The sequence below is a fragment of the Cariama cristata genome, unplaced genomic scaffold, assembly GCF_000690535.1.
Source record: "Cariama cristata isolate BGI_N322 unplaced genomic scaffold, ASM69053v1 scaffold3759, whole genome shotgun sequence".
In the NCBI taxonomy this organism is placed as follows: Eukaryota; Metazoa; Chordata; class Aves; order Cariamiformes; family Cariamidae; genus Cariama; species Cariama cristata.
In genome coordinates this window covers 427,803-445,196 of record NW_009636489.1, presented here as the reverse complement: position 1 = coordinate 445,196, position 17,394 = coordinate 427,803, and the positions used below count along the sequence as shown (strand labels likewise).

General features: G+C 37.9%; 1 protein-coding gene across 1 annotated transcript in view; it reads left to right on the top strand.

Moving 5' to 3' along the window:
- Nucleotides 1-539: 539 nt before the first annotated feature.
- Nucleotides 540-17,394, top strand: part of QKI (QKI, KH domain containing, RNA binding) — a 66,212-nt gene continuing 49,357 nt past the window's right edge. Inside the window, exon 1 of the mRNA XM_009707940.1 lies at nucleotides 540-586. The gene's annotated coding sequence lies outside the window, so the exon portion shown is untranslated. The remainder of the gene's footprint in view (nucleotides 587-17,394) is intronic.

Genomic DNA, 17,394 nt, shown 5'->3' with positions numbered 1-17,394 from the left:
AAAGAACTTTTAAAAATTGGTTTTCTACTTACTTTGCTATTTTGAAAGATAAAGAGGCCCTGAAAAGGGCTTGAGCTTTCTTTTCCAATTGCTTTTTATCTTAAAATTTTTAAATACAACCTCAATCACATTTCAAACTGATTTTTTTTCTTTTTTTAGCACGTATAATGTTCATAAAACCGTGTGCAAATCCCCAGTAGTGATAGTGCAGGAATACTTCACCCTGGAAAGGGATTTTGTGCTATTCATCACTCAAATGAAGGAGAACTTGAAGGAGGTGGGAGTGAGGGGAAGAAAACTGAAATTTGTTCTTTATTCTGTGACTTAACTTGTTGATTCTTGCATTGTTTTCCTTTAACTAGGTTGTCTGATGTTATGGCTTCTTGGGATTTCGATCTCAAGTTGTAAACAAGAAGGAATAAATTGTGTCCATCACAAGATAAAATAAAAACCCTAATTCCAACTCTTCATGCCTCTCTTAAACATCTTAAAGAAGCAAAATAGGGCACAAGCCCAATTTTTTTTTGCTTTTCAGGTCTCCTTTAAGAGCAGAGACAACCATGATCCAGCAGTTTTGGAGGTAGAGGCAAGTAAATGTTTTACTTCTTGTAAACATTCCAGTAGTTTTTGCAAATCACCTGTAATTTGAGGAGACCCTGGTTGAAAGAGTCTCAACCCTCCCTTCCCTAAATTGTGAATTTGCTTTATATGCTTGATGTGAGGCAAAATATATTTAAGCTTTGATTGATTATTGACAGACTTCACATCAGTTAAGCGCTGTTGCAATACCTAATTGGTGTAAATATACACAAGTTTAATATTAGTAAGGTTTTTGTGATAGTAGTTGTTCAAGTTTTTTCTTTTGAACTTATCTTCAAAATGTAAATTGTGTTGGGTAGTTCATCATAGTGATTTTCTTTAAAAAAAAAAAAAGTGGCTAATACTTGCTACCTCCAACTGCTGGTGTTCAAATCAGCTCTTCAGCATTCTCACTAAGGGCAATTCAACAACCTCTTAAGTGCCTGGGTCTGTAATTATTTCTATGCTGGGGACATTTCTGAGAGCTCATGTTTGAGTTTCTCCTGAAGGTATCACTTGTGTTCTTAAATTAGTATTTTTGCTCTTTTTCTGAAGGCTGTATTGGAGGTACAGGAAGGAAGTATCCATCTGTATTGCTGAAGTATTAAAAAAAATCAGTGAGCCTCTGAGTGCTACTGCTTATCGGAAAATTTGACTCCTTCAGATACCTCAGGCTGCAGATCCAGGGCTGCTCTTAGGACAGTTTATGTCCACACTTGCTGTTCAGTACCACTTGCACAGCCCTGGCTAGGCATGCTTTCCCCCTTCCTTGTGACCATTACTGGTGATTTAAATGACTATGATGACCTGCTTCAGTGCTAAGCCAGCTGAAAACTAAAGCTGGAAACTTACTGTTGCTTTTGAGAACCATGAACTGGATTGCAGGCAGTCCCGTACATCAAGGTGGGACTGACAGCACTGACTTAGAATAGTTTAAGCTGTTGTGGGACTACAGGCTTTAGGCAAAGTGCAGTAATTGTTCTTGAAGTAGTTGAACTGGATGACCGTGGTTTCTTGGTATGCTGTGGAGATGATGCTTTTGATATATTCAGATGAGAAATGTAGGGTCCCCAACTCATTTTTTGCACACCAGTTATGGAATTTAAAGGCTTGAAATACCTGTTCTCTCCACCACTGTTGAACTTTTTGCTGTGTTGAACTCTTGTATTTAAAGATGTAGATACTTGAAACAGACCAGAATTTTTTGACTGTGAATGATACCAGGTGGGTGCTAACTGAGAATGGGGAAGCAAAGTTGTTAAACTGTACTCTTGGGTTTTAGTTCGTCGAAATATCAGAGCTATTTTTTGGGAAGGGCTGGGATTTTTCAGTGGTTTTGGCGTCTTTTTCCTGTTTGAAAGTAATGAAGTTCATTTGTGACACATCTGGATGAATTTGTAAGCCATACAGTGCAAAGATTAAAATGTAATAGCAAATACTTAGATATGTTGTAATTCTCTTGGCAGCCTACAGTTGTTACATGGAGAATATTAATGACAAGTAGCCTGATGACTCTGTTAATTCTTAACCACTTACATGTATTTGGGACAGTTTTGCTCAACTTCTCTTTTGGGAGGTAAGGGGAAATGTGCTATTCCATGTTAGGGCGTTACAACAGGGACGGGAAAAAGCTAGGTTCTGGTCAGCTACTGTGAGAGTATAGTTCAGTGGGATATAAATTTTTTGTAATTATTAAGCTGTATTGACCCAAATGAATACCTGTGCCAGTTTGAGAAGGGAGAGGAGGGGGGAAAAGGAAAATGATCAGGTCTGGAAGTGGGAAGTCAGCACCCGTCGGTTGGCAGTAAATCTTTGTCATCTCTTGGAAATGCGTTTTGAACAAAGGGATTATGCTTGTGCTTTCCTGAAGAGTAGGAAACGTTTAGAATGAAGGAAGCCACATTTCTTTTAGCTATCGCTATAGGATGTGAGCAGAGCGTGTAATTATTTTTGTCCTCAATTCATGCACTGCGGTCTTATTTTCTAAGATGGATGAAACCACTGTAGAACATGAGACAGACATGCACATAATGACCTTTTCTCCCTAGCCGTACCATCTTACTTTGACTTTTGTTATTCAGAAATATATTAATTTAAACTGTAAGACTTCAGTTTGGTTTTTGTGTGGGCAGATAAGCATGCAATCTAAAACCGTATATAATGCACATTTTAACAAAAAATGTTTGGAACTTATCTTCTGAAGAGTAGGAGCAGTTAATTTTTTAATAACTTTTTGCATGTTTCTGATAACATACTGGAATCTGTTACAAATTACTCACTTTAAACGTCTTCAGACTTGGTTGACCCATCAAGGATTTACTTTGCTTCTGTGGCTTCATACGGTAATGACGTTCTGTTTGGTTCTTTTAATCTGTCCAGTATTTATTCATGGTATTTCTCTTCATTAATATCTTTGTTTAGCTGAGGGCAATGACTAGATCTGCATGTGCTTTTCTTTGGGCACTGTGTTGAAAAAGCAGAACTTGAAATTTTGCGTAATTAAATAATTCTTAATTTTTCATATTACAGTGACTTGCAATGGAGCTGTCATAATTTGGTTATTTGTAGTTTTATTCAGTTTGTGCACTCAGTTTAGCTCAAAATCTTGCAGACGAAAATGTCAGCAGATTCACTATTTAATGAGTTGGGTTTTTTTTTAAATTACATTCCTTTGGTGAATGTTTTTGTACATTTTACCAAGATTTTGTGGGATTCAAAAAGTTCATGTGAACCTGGATGTCTTTTTGGCAGGATGATGTTGTCTTCTAAACAGCAGTTGAAGGACTGTCAATTTAATGTGATCTTGAAGGATGTGTATCTAGACATTCTCTCTTAAGACTGGTATATATGTATGCAATGTAAATATTGTGATACTTGACTTTGAATTATCGATAGTTTTCATTTTCTTTTGTGTTTCTGTAGTGAGAAAGGGTTTTATTACACTTTATTTTCAAGTTTAAGAAGTGGTCAGAAATGTTTTTTCATAATAATAGTTTTTTTCAAAACTCCTTTGCAGAAATGTTATTTCAGTAATTTCACTTAAAATTACATTTTCTTATTAAATGTTTTCACAAGTTTTTATTTTAAATGTGTTGCACACATACTATATAAAGAACTGATGGTAGTGTATAGTATTTTAAATGAACTGAATAAATTATGGTTTTCAGCTCAGTACGTGTAGAAAGCGGATAAAGCATTCCGAACCCCAACCCTAAGGACAGACTCGTTGAAAGACCAGCGAGCTCTCCGTGAAAGCCACCGGGTGGGTTGCAATGTTCTAATTCCTATGAATCATTAAAGTAGAACTGCTGAAGGGAACTACCCACTGGCTTACTGATGGTTGGTTGGGTGTTTGTTTTTTTTTTTAACTGGATTGCTATCACCTCAGAGGTAGAGGGGGATACCGATCCTGAAGATGCATCATCTCTGTGCTGTAGGAAAGGCTTCCCTAATATACTATCAGTGGTATTCTTAAGAGCCATTTAATACCAGTGCCAAGCTGGCACTCAGCTGTACAGTCTTTAACTATCATGACTATGACTACATTTTAACCTGGCCTTGAGAACACGTGCCGTGTGCTGGGTACCCCTCATTCTGCAGTCATTACAATCAGTAGAGTTGTTGCATGAAATTGGTCATAAAGAAGGTTTGGAACAGTGGTTACACTTTGAGTTATCTAGGTGGTAACTTGGGTGTGTCAAGTCCCATATAACCATAGCATGGATTTGAGGGAACTGCTGCAATAAAACAATATAATTACAGACTATGTGCAAGGCTTCAGTCATAAATACATGGAAAGTTTGTGTGCTGAGATCATTTGAAACAGTAGTTCTGAATTCTTTCAAGGACTCAACTTCAGTTCATTAGCTAATACTTATTGCCAGTTCTGTACTGGGTGACAAATTTGGGGAGTTTTCTGTATTCTCTATAACGAAATTTGTTTTATTTTTAAAGTAGAAGTTAGTTTTATTTAATTTACGTTAGTATCTTGTCTGTTACTTTCCATTTGTCTTGAACTGTTGTCCGGGTCATTTGTTTACAAATAAATTTGTTCTGTAATTTTTACAACTGAGTAAATATGGAAAGCATGGAACTGTTTCAGGAGGAGGGAGTAAAATGATTAAAACCCAAAGATATATAAATATATGCTTGTGTAATCACCATAAGATTAAATTATTGTAGTTGCAGAGTAAACCTGCTGTTTTAATAGCTTAGTGGAAAAATAAGAGAATGGAGATAAAATGTAAGGCTAGACTGTTATTATTAAATGTGTTAAAATCTTACAATCTTAGCAGTAATGCTATAGGAACGCTGCATTCTTTGTTCCACTCAGTACTGTGCTGCTGATTGTGGGTCGCTGTTAGAGGAAAAAGTTGAATAAATCATGGACAACACCACACTACACTATGATTTGTGCACTGCTTAGAAATATTACCAGAGTATGAATCCAAAGCAGACAATACAAAGTTCACACAGCCCATTCCTCAAAAAAAAAAACAAAACAAAAAACAAAAAAAACCAAAACCAAAACCAAAAACCCAAAACACACAACAACAAAAAAAAGGGAAAAACAAAAATCTCAGACAACCTGTATGGATGGAGGCTCAACCTTGAATAAAAACACTGCAGTTGACTGGTGAACTTTCTAGCTATGGAGCAAATCAGTTGGTCTGTGCATTAGTGATGCTGAAATTTAGCTTTTCAGTTGTTTCCAACTGATAAAGAACCTCTTACCCTGTCTGGACAACACAGTATGTTTGGTAACATGCTGTGAACTTATGCCACCTGTAGTATAATGTCTGTTTAACAGTAACATTCTGAGGAAAATTAGTTTGTTACATTAGTCAATGAATTTGACTGTTTATCTTTTGGAAAAGACCCACGGACTGTAGAGGGTGCCACGATTTAGAGCAGAAGCAGCCATGATCTAAGCAGTGGGCAAGAACAACCATGGGCAATTATCTGCTTAACCGTGTCTGGTCACTAAGGCAAAGCCCTTCTGTAATAGTTTGACGAGGCCAGAATTTAACTTGGGGCATCATTTCTGATCTCACTTCTCTCTAATCCAAAATGCAAGGCATCCTCCTAATGCTTCTGTAAATCTGAAAATTCCAGTACTGTGGGAGAAATCACTGTGTAAAGAAATGAGAGAGCGAACAACTGAGTGACGTATTAATTATATAATTCGTTAGTGGGAAGCACTCCGAAGCGATGACAAAAGGGCTGTTATGTAATGGGGCGGTATTAGTGCTGCTGTGTAATGAACAGGGAAACGGGGCCACCGAAACCCAGCTGACGTCCTCTGTCAAGTTACACGGTTTTAAGAAGAGTGTTGAGACTGCAAATTCAAATTAGAAGATGCTAAAATTAAGGTTGCTAGTTACAAGCTTTTTGTATGAATGAACTTTGCCTTGGAGTTAATTGCTATGCTGTGAGGTGTTTTTTTTCTCTTTGCCACCACCCGTATTTAAATAAATGGGACAGAGTATGTTCATTTCTCAGGTAAGCAACTGAGATGCAGCGTTCGAAGTGGAAAATGTTGATTGTGTTGCACATCTAACTTGAAGTGAGTGGAAACTGTGTTTTCAGAACACTTAACTTTTAAATAGCGATTGATGTATTACAGTAAAATGACGTGACGTAAGCGGCACTGATAAGTGCCCAACATGTCTAGAGAGTTGCACGCCAGGCACTCGGAACATGGGGCTCCCTCGTTCTCGCCCCCATTGTGAGGGGTTTTGTGGGGCAGGGGAGTGACTGGGCTGGCTGTGCGGCCTGCTGAGCTGTGACTGACAGCTGTCACCGTCCTGCGAAGGGATGTGCCTGGGCCCTCCTCTGTGCTCAGCCTGCTGCTTTGGGATGTGTCGCTGAGCCAGTTCAGCTTGCTCAACAGGCAGGACCTAATCTGACAGCCGTGGTTTGCTGCCGGGTGAGGCTGGCTCTGGAAGGGCCCAGGCAGAGCTGGTGCGAAGAAGAGGGAAGGACTTGGCAGGCAGCGGAGAGGAAGGAGAAAGGAACGGAGCCAGTTGTTCTGGTGGGAGTGAGCAGTTACCATTTCAGCTCTTGTTGAACTGAAGGCTATGGAAGTAACACTTCTATGCAAGAAAACTCAGAATAGTCCTGACTTGTGATTTGGGAGAGTTTCTTTCTCTGACATGACTATAGAAGATCAGTATCCTAATTATAAGCACAGACATTGTGTCTGAAGCTGGCAATATTAATTTAAGCAACCACTTATGAAGAAGCTTGGTTTATGTTTAGCACTGTGTTTTCTTGTTGACGTAAGAGGTGATTTGAATCTAATTATTCGTGATAGCATTTAGCAGCCTAGGCACTTGAATCGCCTTGCCATCCCTGGAGACCTACAGGAAGCAGGAGGGATTCAGACACCGGCTCTTCCTTATACATCTTTGAGGAAATCTTCAAGGCAGATTCATCCCAAGGATTGAAATAAGAAAGGGGAAATATGAAAAATATTAGGTATAATCTTATCAGTACTGATACTCTGTTTTTCATTAAGGTTAGGATTCCGCAAAGCTCTGCAGCGCATGCACGAGATCTGTTGTGACATTGATGTCTCCCCTCCCTCTGTAGTCTGACTGTGCATGTTCTTGTCAAAACTCGCAGCTGTTGTTAACTTACACATTTATCCAGAACAGAAAGAGCCGTTCCCAAGCAGTGTAACATACAGGTTTTGAGCTAAAGCTCTGGCATTGCAACCGTGTCAGCCTGGCCCTGGCAGTAAAATCAGCTTTGCTTTCCTGTGTGCAGCCTCTTTCCTGCATTTTGTTGCGTTCTTGTAGCCCAGCAGTAAAGTACTGTTGGCAAAGTGTCACTGGTTAAAGTATTAAAATTACTCACCTTCCTCTACCCTTTCCCCTCCCCAACCTGCTTTTGCACCAATCTAAAAAAAGAGAAGTGGTGAATGTTTGTTTTGCCTCTTTAAATTTTTTTAAACTTCACTGAGCAAGAACAGTGTCTTTATGGCTTGGGAAGTTATTTGAAGCTTGACTACTACCTGGGTTTGTTTGGTTTGAGTCATGAGTCTCTTATTTTTGTTGGTTTGACAAATAGTAAAAGCCTAAAGATCACAATGTCCTAAAATAAAGCTAACAAAATATTACTGTAAAAAAAATTATTTTACATTACAAGTCATCTGATTTTTAAAGAAACAGTGGTAACTGCTCATATTCTTAAACAGAAGTCACTTAACTTTTTTTTGCATATGAAGAGTAAAAAGTATGAACCTGTTCTTTTTTACTTAAGTTGGGTTTTTTTGAGGGGGGAATAGGGAAGAGTTTTCCTTTTGATATTCTTAAATTTAGCTGGCAGCTCTGTGCAGAGTTGTATAACTATCTGAAACTTGTCTATTACATTGCATGTTAAAAGGTGGTACTTTTCAATTTTCTTGGCACACTGAGGTTATGTTAACATGTTCAATCTGAGTTTCTGTTAAAAATGTTCTGTAGTGACATCTTCATATACTTTGTGCAAAGATTTGGAATAAGCGAAATTTCACTTTTCTTACTAAGTGTTAAGCAGTTTCTGAAAAGATGTTAAGGAGGTTAGTAATCATGTATTATTGTAAATGTTAACAGCATGAGAAAATGGGGAGGAGTAGCTCTCTCTTAAAAGCTTACAATTATTTTGTAACTAAAAAAAGTGAAGGGTTAGCATGACTATATTTTCATTTTACGAAGTTGTCTTTACAATATGCTCCTTTAAGACCTTTACCAAGATTTATGCAAAGGAATCCCTATTGAGATATAGAGATATATATAAAAAAAATAAAAGATGTACGAGGCATATATGCGCCTCATCCTTGAGGAAACACGAAAAGCAAAATGGATGGATTTTCAAGCAGAGGCTGAGTCACTGGACTCTGGAAGCGATAGGCGAATTGAGATGAAGAAAGTAGAAGTGTGGAGATGTTGGCACTAAAATGCAGGGTGTAAGCAGCTCAGTTTATTCTGATAGCTCCTGGGTGCTCCTGGAATGTCAGCGTGGTGATGTTGATGCGTTTTTCGCTGAGGCAGTACTAGGATCTGGATTGTTGTTTCCTGGACCAAGGTGCCAGCCACTGGGCTGTTACATTGCATTTTCTTGGAGTTGCAACTTCTTTCTGAAAGCAACTTGCTTGAAGTTTCCATGCCTTGAGTTAGTTTTGGAAAGTGTATTAGGTCAGACCCTTTTGGATGTCAACACTTCCAGCTCTCCTAGTTTGAGAATCCCAGGTGAAAAACAGGCATCAGACTTTCAGTTTAATTAAGACTATTTTGCCTTTCAGCATGTAATTTAGCAGAGTTTTAGATACCTTGGTAAGTTTTTTAGATGGAATAGAGAGGCATGTGTTAGCAAGGCTAGTACCTTTGTATACTGTCTTCCTCCTGGGTAGAAATATAATGGTAAATTAAAATATAACTAGAATATTGGTTAAGTAAAAACTGAGATATACAAAAGAATATTCGTGTACTTGAAAGAGTAAATTTAATAGTAGTATATAGTAAAATATGATGTTACTGACATGTTGATCCTCCTTTATGATATACCTTTTTAGGTCATGGAGGAGGAATAACTGGTTCATAAAAACTGGTCCATTCTGGATATATTTTCTCGATATATAGTTTTGTTCTTAACATCCTGTTAATGAATGAAACTTCTACAGTATGTTTTAAGACTCTATAAACTGAGTAATTTAATATCTGTGTGTATAGAAGTGCATGGTATTATAGGTGCTGCTTGATACTAAGGTAGATGAAAGAATACTTATTTTTGTCAGCCTTTCTCCATCTAAAGATGAATAGCAGAATCAGCTTTATACTGATTAATAATGCTTATAAACTTAGAGACAGATAGGTTTATGCAGAAGTGATTTTAGAACAGTTGCAGGATATTTTGAAGTTAATTTCATTAGTGATTGCTAATGAATGGACTTGAGTCATGAGTTGAAATAAACTTACTGGCTGTATTTCCTGATTAGAGAATGCTCTGAGGAATGCGTCTGCTGTCACAGATTAGGTTTTGTTGTTCCAAGCCTTCATTTAAAAATGTCTTTTGTACCTTGACATTCAGAATATGGAGGTACTTCCCTTAAAAAAAGCCATCTGAAGATAACCCTGAATCAAGAAGAGTGTTGTATTCAGGTTTTATTGGCATTTAATTTTCTTTCAAGGGAATTTGATATTTGTTTGTGGATGTTGTTACATTAACAGTGGTCAATGTGTGAAAATAATCACAGTATTGTGAAATGCCTTGTACTGCTTAACCCCTTTTCTGTAGGGGACCAAAATTCTACTTCGATAGCAGTGTAACTCTGTCTCCATATGAAGTTTACTACTTCAGGAATACTGGTAAAGTTAAAATGTTAAAACTCTTACCTGTAGTCCAAAGTCAGAGAAACGAACAGCCTCATGCCTCTGACTAGGTAAAGTTTGACACTTCAAGGTAATTTTAAGTATCAGTATTAACAATTGCTTTCATCTCTAACAAATATATCCAGGTGTTGTGTTTACGCTGTGCATTTCATGTGCTGAATTCTCATTTATTCCCTGAGGATACCAATGCATACAAGCCTTTTTTACTTCCATTCCAAAACAGTGAAATGTTCATCCTTAGCAGGCTCCTGGGTTTTGATAGCACTTGACGATACAGCTCATTCCACAAATTATTGCTCTTACTTTTCACAGTGGCACAACTTGAGACAAATAGGCCAGAAGAATATCCGGGAAGGATTCGATCCTGTTGCCCATTTCACAGAAACGTACCCTTTGCAATGGCGAGTTTCTTCTGGCTCTGCTCTGGAGCAGTTCACTGCCCAGCCGAAACTCTGCCGAGCCAGGGGATGTGACTGCACTGGCTTGGGCGGTGGCTGGGGCTTCCCCTTGTCGCCAGCCCATGGTTACTGAGTCAGCGCAGTTTTGCTGCAAACCCACAGCTTTAGAAAGATCCAGTGTGGTCTTTCCCGCGTGTAGGAACTGTTCATTTTGACTGGAGGGTAGATCTGAACTTGGGGCAGCGCTTGGTTTGAAGTTTCCTGAGCATAAAGTCTGTCTTGAGGCTCCGAGACAGAGAACAGAATCCTCTCCTGTGCGTTTAGACATTAGGTTGTTTCATGCCATCAGATTTTTTTCAGAGTAGTTCTTGAAAGACTTTTTAGATAATGCCCTTTGACAATGTTTGACAGGTACCAACTGGTTTAATGTGAGCTGGAAGACACCTTTTGCTTAATCCAGAATTGTCTTGAAGGAGTCTTCGTATACAATAATAATGGATAATTAAAGACATGCTGAATAGTTACTAACTTGTCTGACGTTCAAAACAGTAAGTATGTGACTGTAAATTTAAGCAATTGATTTGTTACTTCTATAGAAGAAAACATCGATGAGAAATTCTGAATGTGAAGTAAGGTACAGTGTTCTCCCTGGCCAGGTGCTACTGCTTCACCATGTCTTTTGTTACATTATTTTTTCATCAGCTTTCTGCTCGTGAACTGCTACCATTAGAAGCTCAGTAGGAGCGAAAGTCTATGTTAATTTGCCTGACTGTAACTGCACAATTAAAGCAGTTTATCAGCAGGGGTTAGGACAATCAGTATGTTCCGATGCTTCATGTTATAAAATTACTTTTGTTGTTCAAACAGATACTGTAATTAGTGCATCATTTTAAACTGGTTTTCTGCAGGGCTGGCTTGGAGTTTCATCTGACAAAAACCTCTATTTTTGCTGCTTGCCTAAGCACTTATTTTGTTTGTAGGCCTCTTCTAAAGTAACGACTTCTATTGAAATGTTACTGTCAGGAGTATATCATGTGAATACACTTGTCAATACAGGTTTGGGGAGGTGTGTTGTTTTTCAGGGTTTTTCTGTTTGTTTTTCACCCATCAGCCTTGTCAAGACTTAGATTCACTGGCAAAAACGGAAGGCGAAAACTCCATGTTTGTATTAACAATTATTACTACATACTAGCATTTAATACCTAGTTCTTACAGAGATGAACAAGTTGCTTCATGTCAGATAATAAAGATAACAGTGTATTCTGTCCCTGGCACATGCATAACCTGCTTTGGCAGGGGGGTTGGACTAGTTGATCTCCAGAGGTCTGTACCAACCCCAACCAGTCTGTGATTCTGTGATAATTAGATTTCACTTAGGATAGTTTCATGAGACATGGTGAGCCAATCTTTATGTCTTAAAATACGGTCCCTCATCTTCTCCCTTTCCCAGTTCTAGCACTGACCTTGTGGTGGCTCTCAGTAGCCCCTTATGATCTTACTGAACTTGCTTGTCCAGCAGAAAATGGTGGGGGGAAGGGGGTGTGTTTTTGCTGCCTCAGCACATCGGGCTGGCTCTCTGAAAGGCTGGCGTGATGCTGGGGCCAGTGCCAGTGCAGGAGTAAGGGCTGCCTGGTCAGGGGAGTGAGCCTTTGGACGTTGTTAGGTTGGTCACAGAAGGATACAGAAGGACAACAGCAAGAGACGATTCAAGTGATTTTTGTCTTGTTAGGGCTAGAGCTCTCATGAGTATGTATCAGCTGATGTGGAGTTATTTGTGTATCTGAGACTTCTAAGTGGTTTATTCGTTGCACAGTATGTTACAGAAATCCTCTATCTTCCAAATGCTTGTTCTCAACTATCTCTGCAGCAGAGATGCCAAAAACTTCCAAGTAAAATTCTGTAACTCAAGTTGGCAGAAAGAAGTTACAAGAGCAAAAGTTAGGTTGAACAACGCATGATGGACAACTCTTGTGGCCCATGAAAGGCTGGGAGTAATGACTTAGTTTAGGGAAAAGAACACTCTTCTTAGATTGCTCTGGCTTGGTTTTACCAATTCAGCTATGTTGACAAAAGGTTGTTAAGTAAGGTGTAATCCCTATTGAATGGTTGAGTAATGTTTCTCTCAGACTCATTAATTCAGACCTGATGTTGTTGCATGGTGATAGTACATATCAACTCCTCTTTAAAAATACTTAAACTAGAGCAGGACTAGAAGTTGCTTACAATGGCCTTTCTAATTTATCACTTTTTAGTTAAATTTAACTTTTGTTTCAAAATTGCTTTAAATCAAATGTTAACTACTTTTTTTAATTCACACAGCTTTTCAAACTGTTCTTCCAGGTGTTTTTAAAACTTTGATATATATGTGTGAATGTTTTCATTATGGAAAAGAAACATTCACCTAGAACTATAGCACAATTTATTAGACAAAATGTGTTGTGGTGACTTTACTTAACAGCTGAATTTCTTCTCTCCACATCTTACCTCCTCCGTTTGACTGTGAGAAGTGACTATGAGTGATTATTCTGTTTCTTATATCAGGATAATTTTAGTTAAAGTTCTTAGTATGTACTTGAATTAAACCTTTGTATGGTTTAAAGGACTAAAGCTATTCTTATGCCTTTTAAATTTAGTGTTCATTTTGACATTATATGAAAACATTCTTCCCTTTTGCTGTAACTTTTCTGTGTCTCTTGTCATTCGGTAGGAGAGCTGCTTGTTGTAATAAGTTGGTGAAGAAAGAATTTCATAACCTATCACTTAAAGATGAGTGAGGATACTAAGCTTCATTCTCAATATTTCCTTTAACCAGTGGCTTTGTTGCTTTAAAAGGCCCCCGTTATTAGTACTGAGCTGTGTCTGCATTTTCTAGTGGCCAACGTTACTGGAAATTTTATGAGTTAGAGGGGGAAAAGTGCATAGGATGAGAATTACGCTTTTTTTAATACTATGGGCCATAGCTTTCTGAAAAAAAAATGCCATGCGGAAAACTTCCTTCCACTCTTAGCACATTGCATTCATTCTTTCTTTCTTGTCTAACAAATGTATCCCTGCCTGCATATGAATAGATGCTGGGGAAGTGTTTCTTTTCAGTGTTTATTTAATTTTCCTTTAATGGCATTCTGACAGCTGGAAATGGCTGGATTCTACTTCACCAGTTTTTAATTTGTCAAGTTATTTTTATTCAGCTGGTGATACTGTGAAGGTCTTTAGACCTTGGTGGTAAGAAATTTGAGATTTTTTTTTTTAAATTCTTGATAAAATATTTTGTGATGACTTCCTTCCTGAAAATATTTTCCCCTTTCACCATTTGAATCTTTTGAACAATTTCAGTGAAGTTCGGGCACTTCTTTCCTTTGGGTTTAAAGTTTTTTGCAAATTATTGTCTAGATAGAGGAGAGACCTAGCTTAATACCTCTAGTCAAGGGAAGGGATGTTCTGAGTTTTCAGTCATCTGCTTTGTGTAGCTTACAGAAAGGTAGTAAGCTCCTGTCTCTTTCTTGTTATGTCAATAGCCGAGGTATTAAGAAGGAAGCTTTGGGGTGAGATATGAAGACGTAAATAGAAATGGCCTTAAAGGACTGGCATGCAGGAGGTATAAGAGCACGACTTGGATTTACTGTGGTAGGGTGAGTTATATGGACAACACGGGACACAAATCAATGGGGAGCTGGACTTCAATATTTCTCCTCATGGAACAATTTTTCTAATGTTAAAGCTTGGCTGTATAGACGCAAGTCACTTACATCCTCTGCCTGCTTTTTGGCTCCCCCCTAAATCCCTCCTCAAGAAAACAAAAAATAATTGGGGAAAAAAAAAGGCCACAAAAATGTCTGTAATTGTTGCTTTTATTTTTGTGCAACTAAATTTCAAGGAGTTGTAGCAAGTTGTTTTTTTTCTTAAACTAGCTAATCCATTGACCTTAATAGCAAGATAAATATTGAGCAGCTTTGTCAAGTCCAGTATTGTGTATAGGTACCATGAGGATAATGAGTGCATACACGCAGGCAACGGAATGAAAGCAAAATCTATTTACAGAATTAGGCTATATTTAAGGATACTGAAATTTCTGCCAAACAAGGAGCAGAGTGAAATTTCATCTGCCAGTTATGTTGCTCTTAATGTTCTTTAATTTAGCAGACAAGATAGTTTTGTTGTAATTAAGCTTTTCTAATATTGTTGTTCGTCAAGGTTGTGGCATAAATCATTTTACTCCATAGTTTCCTGCATCTTCACTGCCTCCATTTTTCCTGTATAATTCTTCCATAATCAATCTCTGGGATGCAGGAAAACTTCATGCTGCAAATTATTTCTTGGGTATGTAATACAATTTTGACTATATGCAATTGAATTCCTTTTCCCCGAGTCTTCTATTCAGGTTTTCTGGTTTTCTTGGTGCTGTTTCTTTCTTTTATGCGCATACCCTTCCTGCTGTGGTAACAAATGTTTTTTGCCCAAAATAACTCTTATGGCAATTTCTGTTACTCCTCACTGCTATTTCTATAGGTAGACCCGGCAACCAGGCTGAACTGCTCAACAGTTGCTACTGAAGGACACGAGGCAATAGGCACACTGAAATAAAATAAATTACATTTAAAGATAAGAAAAAGCTTTTTTTATTGTGACTGAACGCTGGTTGAACGCTGAACAGGTCACCCAGAGAGGTGGTGGAGTCTCCATCCTTGGAGATAATTAAAACTCGGCCCTCAGCAACATGCTGGAGTTGACCCTGCCCTGAGCAGGGGGGTTGGACTGGGTGATGTCTAGGGTCCCTTCCCACCTCAGCCGTTCTCTGGTTCTGTGAAGTAGTCTGGTTTGTCTTAGCTGCAGCTCACTTCAAGATACCCACAGTTTGCAGTTTCTTTCCACAAATTTATGCAACAGGGCAAGTTTTGGTCATTCTCTGCTGCCCATCTTTTCACCATTTTCTCCCCAAACAATTTGAAAAGAAAACCCTAACCAGCCCTTAAAGTTTTGGACTGTATTTCATGAGTCCTAAGAAAGACACCTTCCAACTTGTGTTCCAGATGTATTCAATTTACCCATTCAGCCTTTTCTATAATAAAACAAGGTTAGGAAAAGATGTTTTCAAAACTTGTTGCACAAAGGACTAGTTTACTTTAAGTAAAGATGTTACTTGGCAGAAAATATGTTTTTCTGAACCATCCTTTCAGGATTTAAAAGGAGAATGAGGTAGATAAAAAAATTGTAGCTCTTAACTGCAAGAGGCTGCAGGTTATCACTCCTCCTAGGAGCATAGCCCTGTCATACATTTTGCATCTGACTTTCTGTTTGAATGAATGACTTAGTGTAGATCTGAATGTCACGCTTTTGGTGAAAACAAACAAACAAATAATTGAACCTACATATTTGTGTAACATTGACCTAGTATTTTCAGTAAACCAAAAGGCATTTCTTGGAAAACTGTTAACCAACTAAGAAAGCAACCTTGTGGGACAGAATGGAAGCAGTGGAGGAATCTGAAGCCCCAGTGCCTTGAGGTAGAACAGAAGAAATTGGAAGCCCATTCCAAACTCTGTTCTCTTACGTTTTGAAAAAAACAGTTAGAAAATATTATGTGGATTTGTATTCTTCTTAAGTTTTCTTTCAGTCTACTGTTTACCATAAGAAATAGTACTCTGCACAACAACAGGACTTTTATTAATGTACTTCATGACCACAGAAGAGCAAGTATAGAACTAGTCTATACTAGTTCAGTTATCTTACCAGTAGGTATTTGTATGATCATTTGTGCTGTGAGGTCTGACCTTAATAATACATGTTATTATTGACTTTACACAGAATGTGTTCCACCTAAAAGTAAATTAGGGAGTCTGGAAGAAAAAAAATCTACAGTATCATCTGTTTATTGTCCTATGTACAGCTTTTTTTTTAAACTGAACAAAAAAAATCCTCATGCTGCAACAGAATAGTTTGAAGTACAGCACCAATAGTTGAGATTATGTTAATCTGAAATATTTAAATACTGAGTAACAGAGAGGCAGGCTACCTTGTTTTAGATAACAAAGAAAGTATTTTTCTGTGTTCTAAAAGTTACAAATTAGGCATACATCCACTATAAGAGTGTGCATTTTATTTTTCATTGCTGACAGGTGGTAACTCCTCCAAATCTTCCAAGTTTTTGAGACTTTGCACCATATTACTTTCATTATGAAAGAAATCAATGCAGTGCAGTACGGCCCCTTTCTGTTTGCCCACACTATGTACAAGCACGCCATTTAGTCGCATGGTGGCTAAAACTGCATCTCGACTTTCCGTCTCTTTTGGGAACAGAACTTGCTTGTTTTACTTGCCAACACCTTTCCTTGTCATTTGTTCCTCTTGCTTTGTTTGTGTTTGGGTTTTTTTGTGGGTTTTTTGTTTGGTTTTTTGTTGTTTGTTTTTTGGTTGGTTGTTTTTTTCCCCTGTGGTACTACAGTTGTGCAGGCTATCATACTTCTTACGTATTAGTAACTGGTACCCTTCCCATTCCAGTGGTGTCAGCTCCCCACCAGTCCGTGCAGGAAGAGGTAGCAGCATATTTCTTGCTCTCCTCTCTGCTGGGTTAGGAACCTTCTCTCCTTCATCATACCTGTAACATAATATTTTGTACTACCTCATATTAATATGGCTTGTCACCATCTTAAAAGAAAACAACTCACTCCCGCTTTGGATTTAAAAAAAAAAATTGTTTAAGTAGTAATAGTGGAGTTTTGATCATGATTGAGTGAAATAAGCTGCAAATACCTTGTGGTAGATAGTTCTTTCAAAGATTAAATTACAGCAGAGAACATGTTATAACTCAGCTGCACTTTGCGTCATGTTCTGTTTTATAAATGAGGGTTATTTTTCTCTCTTTTTTTCAGCTTCTGAAATTCACAGAGATATTTTCACTGCCACCATTGTTTAGAAAGTTGGCTAAGATAACTTTAAAAAAAAAAATCACTGTAGCTCATAGTATGGAGTACTGCATATTCATGTTACATGAGGAATAATGAAAAGAAATTTCCTTCGAAGTACTGATTCTTTTACAGAAATTTTCC